Below are 14,695 nucleotides of genomic sequence, written 5' to 3'. Positions count from 1 at the left end.
TGAGGAGGCACCTCAAGAGGCATTTGTTGAAACTCCTTATCACATGTATCATGGACATTGACAAATCCATGCGCCTAAAACAAAATAAGTAGTATCACAAATCACATTTTATGAAATATTAGTTAATAATTAAAAGACAAGTATAATAAGTGTACTTACAAGATATTGTATGACTCCAAATGGTGCTTGATAAGTAGCTTGTTGGGAGAAAGGGTTCATGCGAAGAATAGTGCGATCCCGGTACCAAACCATGTAAGGGTCGTAGTAGCTCATTTCATTATCATCCTCTACACTACGAAACTTAAAATCACCCCTCCTAACCCAACTTGATATGTAAGGTTGATGTTTTTCTATCCAATTCCGTGAAGAGGCACCCCTTTTGTCAACTTTGTGCAAGTTAGGTTCGGTATTAGAATTTAAAAGGATATCTTGTTTCCACCCAAATTGACGAGCTGCCCTATTAGGAAAATTCCACTCAACAATGTCGAAAAAAATCATAGGTGCCATCACTGCCCAATCGTCGGAGTCATCATAACAAAACTCGGGCAAAAAAGATAAAATTTGTCGGGTGTAAGGTTGTCATATAAACTGATCATGTCGCATTGTATCGAAAGTATCCCTATAACTAATTAGTGTGGTCACCCCTTCCGGTCTCTTACGATTCACACTTACCCACCTACGACCCAATGTGTCAATCCTTATTTGATGTTGAGAACCTAATGGGTTCGGTCCATGTTGAGTAGCATTAACGGGTCCCATGAGTGTAGGTCGACCAATACTAATCCTCTCCCAAGCCCACAATTGCAATAGAATAAGGGGACCTCCAATGTCTTTTGACTTGACGTTGCTTGCTCTACATAAATTACGATATAAAGTAGCAAGTACGACACTTCCCCAAGAGTAATTATCTAAGTTGATCAAATCTCTCAACAAAGGCAAATAAACAACTTGAATGTCATTACCACTCTTATCCGGAAACATGATAGTTTCTATTAAGATAAGCAAATACGCCCTCACATATTGATGTAGAACATCTTCATTTGCATCTTCCGGAAGACCACTAAATTTTTCCAACAACCAACCAATCCTCAAAGAAGCCCCCTTAAGGTCTCCAACACCCGGTGTTTTGCCTAAGAGTTCAGTTACTAACAAGGCACAATTATAAGCGGTTTTTCCACTAACAATATCCCCTCTAATCCGTAGCCCTAACAACACTTGAACATCTTGCAAGGTCACAGTAGCCTCGCCAATAGTCAAGTGAAATGAATGGGTTTCCGGCCTCCATCGCTCAACCAAAACACTTATTAAATCCACATTAAACTTCAAACCCACTAACCTATGAATAAAAAAAAATTGAGTGTCCCTAATGAAATTAACTACATGATCACTTACCAAAAACCCCTTGTGCGAAACTAAATATGACCTACATCGGAGGGAACCAACGTCCCTCCTTCCAATATTGCCTTGCTCCTATAAACCTTTTGTTGTATGAGAAGTTCCGGGTTCACCGGGCCTCGTTGTTGATGTTGTTCCATTATTCCTGCACATTTGAAAGAGTTGTTAGATTAGCATAAAATAAATGTTGAAATAATAACAAAAAATTATGGAAATAAAAAAAATTAAAGACAAGTGTAAGTAGTAGAATACCCTTGTGAATTGTTAACTCTCATGGAACAAGTTTTTTTATTGTGGCCTAAACCACGACACAAACTACATGACACCTTGTTCTTACTCTTCTCATCCATTTCATTAAGAAATCTTTTATTCTTCCGTCTTCCTTTTCCCCGTTTATTTAGCTCGTCACACACTATTTTAGGCTCATTGTAAGGACCCCAATAAGCCTCATCTTTCAAAGGGTGAAATTTAGAAGCATATGAAGCTAAGTGCTCTCCGGTAGTGTAGGCGATGTCCACAAATTGAGTAGCATTTAAACCCTTCTTTTTACAAACGGCATACACATGTGAACATGGATACTTGTATGTTTGGAACTTGTTACAAGTACATGTCCTCTTGGATAAATCAAAGGTGTGCAAATGGTTACCATGTAACATGGGTCGTGAACCTCTACGTATTGTGACTTGGTACACCCCTCCGACATGGTCAAAAGCTACAACCTTATGGTATGCTCCTTTTTTGCAATTTTCCTCCAACAAGATTGTGATCTTCGGACTATAATGAAGCCCCTTCATCAACCGTTTCCTTGCAAACTCATGTCGCTCAACAAAGTCTGCATTAACTCTAAAAAATACACACTTTACGAGTGCCGTTACGCGTAGAAAATGTGCTCCTTTAAGAACATTATTAAATGCCTCCGCCAAGTTAGTAGTCAATATTTCATATCTATGTCCACCATCATGGCAAATTGACCACTTCTCTATTCCAATTTCAACAACATATTGTTGTGCCTCTCTATTCAACTCACCTAGGCAATGAAATCCTATGCCAAACTTCTTGTTTTGTAATTGCATTGCCGTTGACCCAAACATTTCTTTCACTGCATTATTTCTAAATCTTGTATTAACATTTGAAGCCAAATGACGAATGCAAACTCTATGATAAGCATATGGCTCCTCCCACCCACTACCAACTTCACTCATTGCTTTCATAATCCCTTTGTATCTATTGGAAATGACACACAACCCATTTCTTTTGGTAACAAATACTCTTATGCAAGACATAAACCAAGGCCAACTATCGGTATTTTCGGCTTCAACAATAGCAAAAGCAACCGGGAAAATTTGGTTATTGGCATCAATTGACATAGCTGTCAAAATAATTCCCTTGAACTTTCCATATAAGTGAGTTTCATCAATGCTTAAACCTGGCCGACAATGTTCAAAGCCATCAATACATGGTTTAAATGCCCAAAAAACACGCTTGAATGTTTGCACATTTGGGTTCGTTGTTGGTGTTGTATAAAATTGGACAATAGTGCCAGGATTATATTCTTTTAAGCCTTGCATGAAACGAGGTAGCAGCTTATATGATTTATCCCAATCTCCAAATATTTCCTCAATTGCTCTTTGTTTTGCATTCCAAGCTTTGGTGCATGAAATTGTGTAACCATACTTATCTAAAATATAAGTAACAACAGAGTTTACTTTATATCCCCAATCTCCCTCAACAAGGTTACGAATCTCATGACTTATTAATGCTCGTTTCAAATTCATGTGGTCTTGAGGTACCATGTCACAAACACAAGACTCATCATGAGGACCTTTGTATGTGACAATGGTAAAAACTTCAGAATGAAAGCCTTTTTGTGTAGCCCTTAACCGCCAATTACATGGTGTTGGAGACCGGCCACATTTGAAGGTAATAGTATTAGGCTTTGATTCGGCAACTTTGAAAAATTGATTTGCTTTCACACAATATGATGTCACCTCATCGCTAAGTGAAGCTTTGTTTGGGAACACTTGTCCAACCGCAAACTCTTTCCCTTGTTCATGTCTTACCATATTTTCCCAAGTTTTACAACTATTCAATTCATCCTCATCTAATTGATCAATCTTATTAAACTCAACAATGGGAGCGCTAGCAAAGACAAAATCATCATCACCATCTTCTTCATTTGCCAACAAATTCTCATCAAGTATTGCCAATTCCTCATCAATCTCATCACCTTGTAAGTTACCATCAAATTCCCCATCATTTACGTCATTAAATTCAAAACAAATTGAGTAACATCATCTAGCCTAATACTTGGTGTAGGAGTGACAATTTGACTAGTGAAAACTTCTACAAATATGTCCATTGAAGGAGCATGTGAATGACGAATACTTGCCCATAACACTTTAAAGGCTCCCTCATTATTAAGGGGTATAATTTTGTTACACCCAGCACTTGAAAATTTCATCATCACCCACAATTGAGTACCCAAACTTTGAATGTCGATTCCCTTATATATCTCTTCAACTAATTCAAGATATGTCATCTTTGTACTAGCTAATAAAACATTGATTCCCTCCTCTATAAGTTACACATCCATTTTTCTCCAACACTTCTCCATCCCAATAACAAATAAGAGGAAAATCACAAATTTCCATTCTATACAAGAAAATTGAAGAAATTTAGTATAAAGCAACTAACTATAACCTAATTTCCCTACAATACATACATAAACAACAATTAAAATGCAAAAATCGTTCATCTTAATTAGGGTTTCGAAATTTGGGGGTTTTTTTAGACAAGCTTAAATTAACATATATAAGTTGTAGATCAAAGCACAAAACAACATAATTACCAACACTGAAGACAAATTAAGCAAATCTACCTTCAAAAGATGAAATTAAATAAGTTAAAAGGATTAAATTACCTTCCTAATTAGGTAGAATGTTTAATTTGAAAAGCAAACCCAATATTACGCTGGAGACACGCCGGAGATTCGCCGGAGAGGAGAGTGGGCGAGGAAAAAATGAGAGAAGTGAGGATTGTTGTGTCGCACTTAGGGTGTTTGTGAGGATGAGATGGAGAATGGTTTGTATTTTGTGGTAGAAAGTGACGGAAATAGAAATTTGTTAAAAAAAATAAGGATTCTGAGGAAACACGACATACGTATTGGCTTGTTTACTTCATAAGACACGCCATACGTAATGGCGTGTTCTATTTATTTCTATTAGATTTGCTACTGGAATGCGGGTGAAAAAAAATTGGCTGAAGAAACACGCCATAGGATATGGCCGTTTTTATTAGAGAAGACACGCCATTAGCTATGGCGTGTTTTGTTTGTTTCACTTATTCAGCTACTGCCTTGGGTTGTAATTTTGGACTGATTAAACACGCCATATCTAATGGCGTGTTCTCCTAACTAAACACGCCAATATGTATGGCGTGTTTAAACCCCACACAGGCTCGTAAAAACAGAGCCTACATGGACACCATTTCGATAATTATTTTCAAACCGACCCAAAACGACAATTATTTTATTTTTCAGCATTATTTCAAAAACGGATTCGTTTTTGACAGGTTCTCCTTATAAACTATTGTACTCGTCGTAATTAACTATTTATTTTTTTCTACTTCTCACATCTGTCCAATACTTTTTTGTTGTTTGGCGGTGACTAGTAACTTCTTGGTACTCATTTTTCACCGTCATTAGAATCTTGCCCAAAAAATTAAGATTTTGGTTTGCCTACTCTATCCAATTTCAATCGGTCCTTTCTGGATCTCTTATTTATTTTACTGGCGATGATTTTGCTCATCATGAAGAGCATCATAACTTATCACTTACAATAATTTCTATCAACAGCATAATCTAGCGGCTTATTCTTTCAGTTACTTCTTTGATCACACGCGGTTCGTTCTTCGTCGACCCTTGTACTTCCGTCTAACAATCATCAACCCTAACTGATTTTCATTGGATTTCAAAGCATTTTAAGAGATTTTAATCTTGTCCTCCGATTGAAGGTAACATGTTTCTTTCGTTCCTTTTACTCTTATGATTGTTCGGGTTGTATGATATATTTCTAAATTGTTATTGGATTTATGTGATGCAATTTTAATAGAGGTATATTATTACGGTTAATTACATATGTTATTAGTTGCGGAGTATATATATATATATATATATATATATATATATATATATATATATATATATATATATATATATATATATATATATATATATCTTCTCTATTAAATCAATTGTCTTTTAGTGAGGTGGGATGCTCTAGTTCAACAAGTTCATATAATATGTGAGTTATTATGGGCTCTGATTATATTTTTGGTACAAAGCAATTTCATTTGATTACAAATTAAGGCAAAAGATTGTGAATCGGTTTTAATTGTTTATGAATCAAGTTTTATTAGTGTCTTTGACGTAAGCTATCATGTGGACAAGACGAGTTTCTCTCCTTGTGTTGAGATAGAGATAAGACTTGTGAAATTTTGGGATTTTGACTATTGGTTCTCGTATTGTGTTTGATTTGTGAGATGGGATAAGGGTGTCTAATTTTATTTGTAAATATGGCAAGAAAGGGTATTTTAGGACTGAGCAAATATTTGAAGGAGTTGGTAATAGAGAAACTTTGGTATACACATGAATATTAATCAAGGAATGTGATAACCCGTAAGTAGCCCAATTGTGAACTAAGTTTGAGATATCTAGATTTATAAACTACTAGGAGTTAAAGGCTATTGGAGTATTACGATTGTCACATATTTCTGTTATCCTCTTGTTCTATTAAGATTGAAATGATAAAGCATGTTATTTGACTTGTTATGGGAACAGGAAAATTGGTCATTGGAGCATTGATAATTTTTGGTACTATGTTTTTATTGTTACTCTCTTTACCTTGACTCGTGGATGAGTAGCTTAGAATTTTATTCCGAATGTGATAATAATGAATTACAATATTATTATGCCCAAGTAGTAGCAGTTGTTATAAATCTAGTTATAAATCTAATTGTTTTTATTTCTATCCTGGTGAGGTGAGTTTGGTTATACAAAGGGTAAGAGATGAACATGCATTATAGAGGCGAGAAGGAATTATTTGATCAAGAGTCCTAGGTTGAATTATTAACAAATGGAGTTCAGCATGGAGTTTGATTTGGTGGTTTTGGTTGCACTGATTTTGAGTTGGACATTGGTTACGGTAATTAGGGTAAAAAGTATATCAGAAATCACAATATATGTATTAAATGGTACCTTATATCTCCAGTTGGTGACATGATAATCTTATATTTATTTGGGAATTATAAACTAAGGTTTACTTGTACAGAGAGTTCGATTATTAGTTATTATATTTAAATTGTTACTCTCTCGGGTGAGTAGCTAAGCTTCTTGTACTCATAAGTATTGAGTTTTGTTTATTATTAAACTTTTGATAATATTGACATTGAAATTGAGATGAATATTGTTAGTAGTATTGAGTTATGGGTCATTTGTACCATATTATGTTATACGACCCATGTGAGACCTTCGTTAATGAGTTCTTTATTTTTGGGTACTGTAGAAGGGAATAAATTTTATGAAGCTAGTCTTTTGAGAATAGCTGGGGAGCGTTTTTGTTATTATCCTCTGTGTTTATTTTTATTTACGCGTAGTAAGTACTTGAGTTATCTTATTTTTGAAGTAATTATACTATTTTCTTTATAGTATGACAACTCAGCTTTGTTTTGGAATTTTATTCAAAGTCATAAGAATAAAGATTATATATTGGCTCATAACCCGCAGTGGCGAGCCGATTTTGAAATCGTTTGGCTCATAACCCGCAGTGGCGAGCTGGGCATAAGAAAATGCCTTTAATAGTTGTATGAGGCCGAGTGAAATCTACCTCAGCCATTTGATAGATATAGAAGTGTGCACATAAAGTTTATGGCCAAATCTCTTAGTCTCGAGAAAGTACAGTTTCTTATTTGCTAGCACTTGAAGTGTTTTATTACCAAACTGATTTGTAGAAACAAAATTAGTTCATTTGTTGTTTTATCGTTTAAAAATCAGTAATTATGATAATTTTATTATACGGGATATATAGTAGAAATGGTATATTTATTTTGTTTAGTTGGTTCTGTGAGATGGATGAACTAAAGGATTGGAATAGCCAAAGACGAAGGTATATATGATATTCAGTAGAGCAAGATTAATTGGTCTAAAGAGTAATTGGAGATTGGCATGATGATAATGTCTAACTTATGCATATGATTTAGTAAGATTAATTCTAGCAATGAAACTTTATGGAAGAGTTAATTGTTTACATTGAGTCAGTGACGTTGGTTGCTTCTTAAGGCTTGTTGTTAGTGTTATCATGCTATAAACACTAAATTATCTGTGAAGAATATTATATTAGTTGAAAGGTCCAGATTATGGTTATGTTGAGAATTGAGGAGAATTGAGGAGAATTGAGGTACTGAATTTTTAATATCGTATTTAATTTGTCAATTTCTTTGATCTTTCACTTGCGGGTGAATAGCTATGCGGACCATGGTTAATTATTATACTATTACTAAAGCTGACGTGTTTGTCCCATTTGGTCTACCCGTCATGGTGACGGATTATTCAGGTGACTTCCGCTGGAGTTCAAAAGATTTTCAAGGCGAGCTTTTGATTAAAGACCTTGTAAAAAGTTTTGTTTCATTTTGTATCCTTTTGTATTAAAATCATTTTGTAAGGAGACTGTGAATATTGATTTAATATCCCCGTATTTTGGCAAATGTAAATGTAATCTTAACTTAGTTGAAAATCGGAGGTGTTACACCAACACCAAGGCTCCAACAATTATCAGCAGACATCAATCGTACATAATACAACATAATCTTAAATCAATTAAACAGGAGTATGGAAACCTTACCTTTTCGCAATCCGCTACATTGCAATCAATCATATAAATGCATAACGAATACCACATCGTTACCTACAACAATGATAATCAACAATCAACACACATATGATGACCAAACCCTAAGCCCCCAAATTAACCCAAAACAATAATTATGCCCAAACCCTAAAAGACAACCTATTAGCTGATTACAAAGATTCAGAGACTTACCAAAGGAATCGAGACAACAAAACGGAAGTGTAGCCTTGCGATCGTTCAATTAGCCTTGAGAATGATTAAGGTGATGAGAGAGAGAGAAAGAGAGATGAACGTCGTTAGGTTTTTGGTAAATGATTTAGAAACTGTAAAAGCATAATTTATATGATCTCTAATCACCTTAACCAAACCGCGGAATTTAACCCGTCAGACCGGATACTCAGTCGAGTATTGAGCAACTCGGCCGAGTATCCCTTACTCGGTCGAGTATTACCATACTCGGTCGAGTATTCCTGAGCCTGACCAGAAACACAGGCGCACTACTCGGCCGAGTTGGTCCTATTCGACCGAGTATACTAGACTCAGAAAACCGTGGTATTACATTGATCTTCAGACTAGTCAGGTGATTGGTGATGTGACAGTGTTGGAGAATTGTGTCTGTGTATTGTTGTGTTATTATCTTATGTTGTGTATGCAGTAACTAACCCCAGTTAATTGTTTTAAAAACTATGGTGATCCATTCGGGGATGGTGATCAGTTGTTGGGCATGTATGATTTGGATGCACGAGGGTTAGCTGGGGATGAGTCACCTTGAGTCAGCTAGTAGTCTTTCGCTGTTATGTTAAGATACTTTTATTTATTTAGTTGGTTTGGTTTTGGAACAGTTGTAACACCCCCATACTCCAAGTGCCTTACTAGGACCACTTCAGGCATGGAAGTGCTACCATCTCGGTTACTCGAGGCAATGATAATCATAAGACAATAAAGAAACGTACTTTAAAAGTAAACATAGTTTAAGTGATTACATGATCAAAACCAAAACTGATAAACTAAAATACAAGGTTCTCAGATGGTCTACTGCTAAAACTATCAAAGCTACAAAACACCGTCTGACACAGCGGAAGACTTCTAACTGCCACGTGATGACTCATCCCAGCTATCCCATACGCCTTATATCATACCTGCTCAATAATCGCTCACCACCCCGAATGGATCACCACGATTTTAAAACATTAAACGGGTCGACTAATCACACAATTTATATAACCAACAACACAAGAAACAAGCAACTCAAACGGTCACACACACAATCACACTCACTCCAATCAATCTCCGTCACCGACCATCCCTTTGGACCACCCCGCCGATGGGGGACCGCAGCCGTACTCACCAAATCCCCGCTCATCATACCGAGCGATAACCCTGTCCCATTAATGTGCACATCCCCTCCCGTGGCAGGTTCCACGAAGGGCGAAACTAGGGCCTAAAGCCACTCCCGCAAGTGACTCCACTTAGCCGAGAACGCATCTCGAGAACCAGAGACAAACAATCACAACCATCAACAACAATCAATCAACAACCGTCATAAAACCAATACGATAATATTCAACAATCACAAAACATCAACAATGCATTATGGGACTAATACTGAGTAGGGAAACCCTACCCGGAAGGCAAAGAACACAATCGACGGTCTCAGCAATTTGTATCAAAATTCCTCTTCTACGAATCCTCCTCCTAACATATAATCACATAATCACTAACAATCACAAAACTAACACAAATCCCCAATTCCCAAAATTAGGGTTTAAACAAAGTTAACTAAAGACTATAAAATTGGTATGTAGATCTTACCCTTAACGCAAGGAACACTATGATGCAAAGAACGAGATGATCCGACACTCATAGCTTTGGGGATTTGCCAACAACGCAACGAGAGAGAACTACGTAACTCCTTTTTCTTTTGAAAGGTTTAGAAAGGATAAAAGTAATTAAAGGAACTGACGGAAACCTTTTATATTAAACTCGCTTTATTAGCAAAACCCGACAAAACAACCCCGTAAAACACACTTACTCGATCGAGTAACTGACGTACTCGATCGAGTGCCGCCTTCTCGATCGAGTACCAAGGCTACTCGATCGAGTACCCTACAGGTCAGAAACTATTTTAAACTGCAAACTACCCTTACTCGACAGAGTAAGGCCCACTCGATAGAGTACCCGGAGACTCATAAAACCGTAGTATTACAGTCTTCCCTCCTTAAAAAGAACTTCATCCCTGAAGTTCAATCCATACATAAAAACAAACATACTAACTCGGTCAAGACGCAACAAAGCTACTAAGAACTCAAAACCAAAACCCCAACTTATAAAACATGAAACCATGAACCCTTAACACCAACTCCACTAACTATTCCTACCTCCCCACATCGCTCACTATGTCGTATCAACTACACCATAAACTCTCCCGACACTAACTCCATACACTACCAACACAAACGCTGCTAGTTCCGTAAAATATTATCCACTAGATAATCCAATATCAAGATACTCATAACATCAAACGGAATGTTACATTCTACCACCCTTAAAAGGAACTTCGTCCTCGAAGTTTACTTACACTCATAAACATCATCATCCAACTGTCAACACTAGTGAAATATTCTCACACTCCTAGACATCACACTACTACAAGCACGGCCATGGCCTTTTAACAGTATCATCCACAAAACAAATCCCTCCTTTACGCTACGCTAACACTCTACTTCCAATTATATTACAACATGCACAACCATGAAACTCTCTTTTATCGCATCCTACTCCTCTTCAGACAAATGTTACGTCCTCGTAACTCACTAATACTAAATCCTTAGTTATATCATCTCATTATCCTCATCACCACCACATGTCAAAGATAACCGCCTATAACCTCATTTCTATAACCATTCCTATTTCCAAGGCTCTCTTACTTAAACATTTCTCATTCCTCAACTCATTCGGCATACTACCTAACCTATACCATAAAACTCGTAGCAAAATCACCATACCAACTCTTCATTATTACTGCAAAACAACATACCTCTCTATGTAAGGCACCTATCTCCCAGAAGCATAACACACGATCCACACTCGTTACGTACACGCACACTAGATCCTCAAGTTCTTTCTTCCATTACCGCAAAACTCATACATAACTCAACATGACACTAATTCCCCAACACCCTACACTCACTATCTCAACAAAGGATTATGAACCACCTGCATCTTTCGGATCATTACCACACATGTTCTACGACTCACTTGCCATTACCATGTCTACTGAAGCCTTATCTAGAACAAGATCAAAATTACTGTAACAACCTCTCACAACCGTGTCCCATCAACAGGAAAATCACTATACCATGACAACAACGAAAACATATACAACTCTATTTCATATCATACTCGACCCTCATTCCCAGACTTAAACAGGTAAAGAAAACATCAATAAACAAGACAACCGTCTATCTGCGCAAACTGAAACTCGCAGGGCGCAACATCAAACAAAATAACAATCTATGTATAACTGGTATGCACTTTCGAAACTCGAATCATAATCATCCCGCCTACTCCACCACAACGGTGACGGCATCACAACATCGCCACCAACAGCCACACCGCAGTGCGAAAATACCCGCATCACGACATGAAGTACCATGCCCGGATCACCACTCGAGGCACACAACCACATCGATAAACATTCCAATCACATATAATTCCCATAAACACTGACTCAATATGACATTTCGAACAAGAAAACTCACTCAAAACTGTTTTATTAGATTATAACACAACATATTATGCTGAAAGAACTGACAAGAATCTCATGAACATCATCCTTACCATTTCACGGAATAAACATGTATCATCAATACACATACCATTTTAACTATACATGCCAGATCAATCAAATTATTACCTTTTTGAATATCATTCAATTAGATTAGCGTACCCAACATGCATTACAGAACATTCAAATAACAACTTTATGATAATCACACCATACCACGTCTTGTGAGGTCAAAACCTCACGCAAACATTTATATATATCACAGACCCGTAAACACATCCAACCAGTCAATCCTGATCACATAAGTTACCACCTGTTAAAAGTTACCTCTCACCCGAGCTTAACTCGTATACACCTCATAACATATTCTCCCATTCGCATATCCATCACCCTCTGCCAAATGTAGCCACACCATTAATACTCAACTACTATCAACCGCCTCATATAACCACATCTTATACTCATTCATAACCATACTTATCAAACTGGTCCCTACGAAATCAACCTCTTTAGAATTGCTACCTTTCTAATATACCATCACCCTTAACCACTAGTCACAAACTATAACACTACCACTGTCCGGACATCAAACCCCTTACACTCATCTCTAAACATCACGTTTTCTTTCCTATCTTTGGTTAACATCCCAAATAACGAACATCAAATCCATCAACAAAATTACCTCAACATTCTTCCCAATACTATCCCGAACTGTATCGTCATCTAACTCTCCACCAAAATCTCATAGAGTGCAGATACTAAATCAACCTCTTACTCCCTTAATTCCTCGAAACTCATGATTAATCATGCTGTCCTGAAACTTCTGTATAACCATTAATTTACTTACTCTTGATAGTATCATACATCTCGACGATTCCTTACTTTTATGTCACATAACTCCGGTCAACATTTTCCTAGTTTTACTCCCCTCATTCTTTTCTTTTACACTTGACAAAATCAATTAACCATTCAACTCCTTATCACTTCTACCTAACTCTTTAGTGTTCCACTTACTTTCTCATTGCTCCAAGACTCACATCTCATTATTTTATATCAATATCATCTCACTCTTTCTTACCATGGATCTTCTCTTATAATGCTATCACTCACGCTTGCCACTAATCTATCCATAAAATCAACGTTTAATGTTCAACAATTGCATCTCCCTTTTTACATCTCTAGAAATCAAAATTCCTTTCATACCGCTAATTGTCCAAGGAAATCCCACAATAGTTTCACCTCTTAATATACCAAATCTCCCAAACTCACTCATTGTCTACAAATCCACCTCGCGACATGTCTCCACAAAGTTCACTATATACCACTCTTCTCAACCCCTTTAAAACGAACTTTCACTATGAATATTATTAACCCACACGACTCCTAACCATCTCCCTCCATAATTCCTTACACATCTCAAGTTGCCACTATCCACATCCTTACTCTCAATCCTTTCATTCTCACGTTCCTTAGACTCGCATCATCCCTTGCCCATATTCACTTACTTTTATGTTACTCAACACACAATCATATCACTCATCTCATATCATCTCAGAAAACATGCTCTATGTCTCAATTAAGCCATAACGATCTTCCTTTTTTTTTTCCACTATCTATCGCAACCACATATAACTCATGTCCTCCTACCGAATTCATACTCACCGCAGGTGCCACTCACTACACCATAAGATTGGGTAACTTACGCGTCAAGACCAACATACATGTAAAACAATGCATAAAGAAGCAAAATAACACCTTTGAATTAAACATAATATGCAACGAAGTCAAAAGATAGGCATATGACCCAAAACAGGGGTCACTAGATCGAGTACAGGCCACTCGATCGAGTAAGGGACTTACTCGATCGAGTAGGTGAAGGTCAGAAGCATGTAAAACAAATCACCAGGACTACTCGATCGAGTAACTGACGTACTCAATCGAGTGCCGCCTACTCGATCGAGTACAAAGGCTACTCGATCGAGTACCTACGCATTTCGCAGCACTGTCCAGTTTTCGTAAAACAGCCATAACTCACTCATTTCTTGGTCGTTTTGGGCGTGTGACCTATCGTTAGAATCGTAAAAGAACAAGCTATCACCTCCAATTGGAATCACATTAAAATAATTTATACATCTCAAGTTATAACAGTTTAAAGACAACCTCTTTATAATCGAAAAACATAACTACTTGATTTTACCTCCAAACAATTTAAACGACAACATGGTAAACAAAAACAACCCAATACTCATAAAACCAGTAGCCCCAATCACATGTTACTATTTTCGAAGGCAAAGCAACAACATTCATCATGCAAATAATTTATTTAACTTGCCAATCATGACTTACCCACATGCTTTTATTCTATCACTTTTCGTAAACAAAACATACTCATGTATTACAAATCCTATTTCCATGTTACTAATGCAACAATATTACAAATACACTTCGTCACCTAAACATATTCATAATCACAAAATTCATATTCTCATGCAATTGACACTCCATCTTTTCCAATCACTTCATCCATTTCAACCACATTCCTCATATAACATATACATATGAACAATAGTAGGCATGTATATGAAATCATTATATAAAATTACACAATCAA

General features: G+C 36.7%; 1 long non-coding RNA gene across 1 annotated transcript; it reads left to right on the top strand.

The window, feature by feature from the left end:
- Nucleotides 1-4,925: 4,925 nt before the first annotated feature.
- LOC141595817 (uncharacterized) lies at nt 4,926-8,175 on the top strand. Its single transcript, XR_012522303.1, has 2 exons — nt 4,926-5,406; nt 8,004-8,175. It is a non-coding gene; the product is annotated as an uncharacterized LOC141595817 (long non-coding RNA).
- Nucleotides 8,176-14,695: the final 6,520 nt, after the last annotated feature.

The sequence above is a fragment of the Silene latifolia genome, chromosome 8, assembly GCF_048544455.1.
Source record: "Silene latifolia isolate original U9 population chromosome 8, ASM4854445v1, whole genome shotgun sequence".
NCBI lineage: Eukaryota > Viridiplantae > Streptophyta > Magnoliopsida > Caryophyllales > Caryophyllaceae > Silene > Silene latifolia.
Note: the sequence above shows the minus strand (reverse complement) of the source record. Positions and strands in the feature narration are given on the sequence as shown.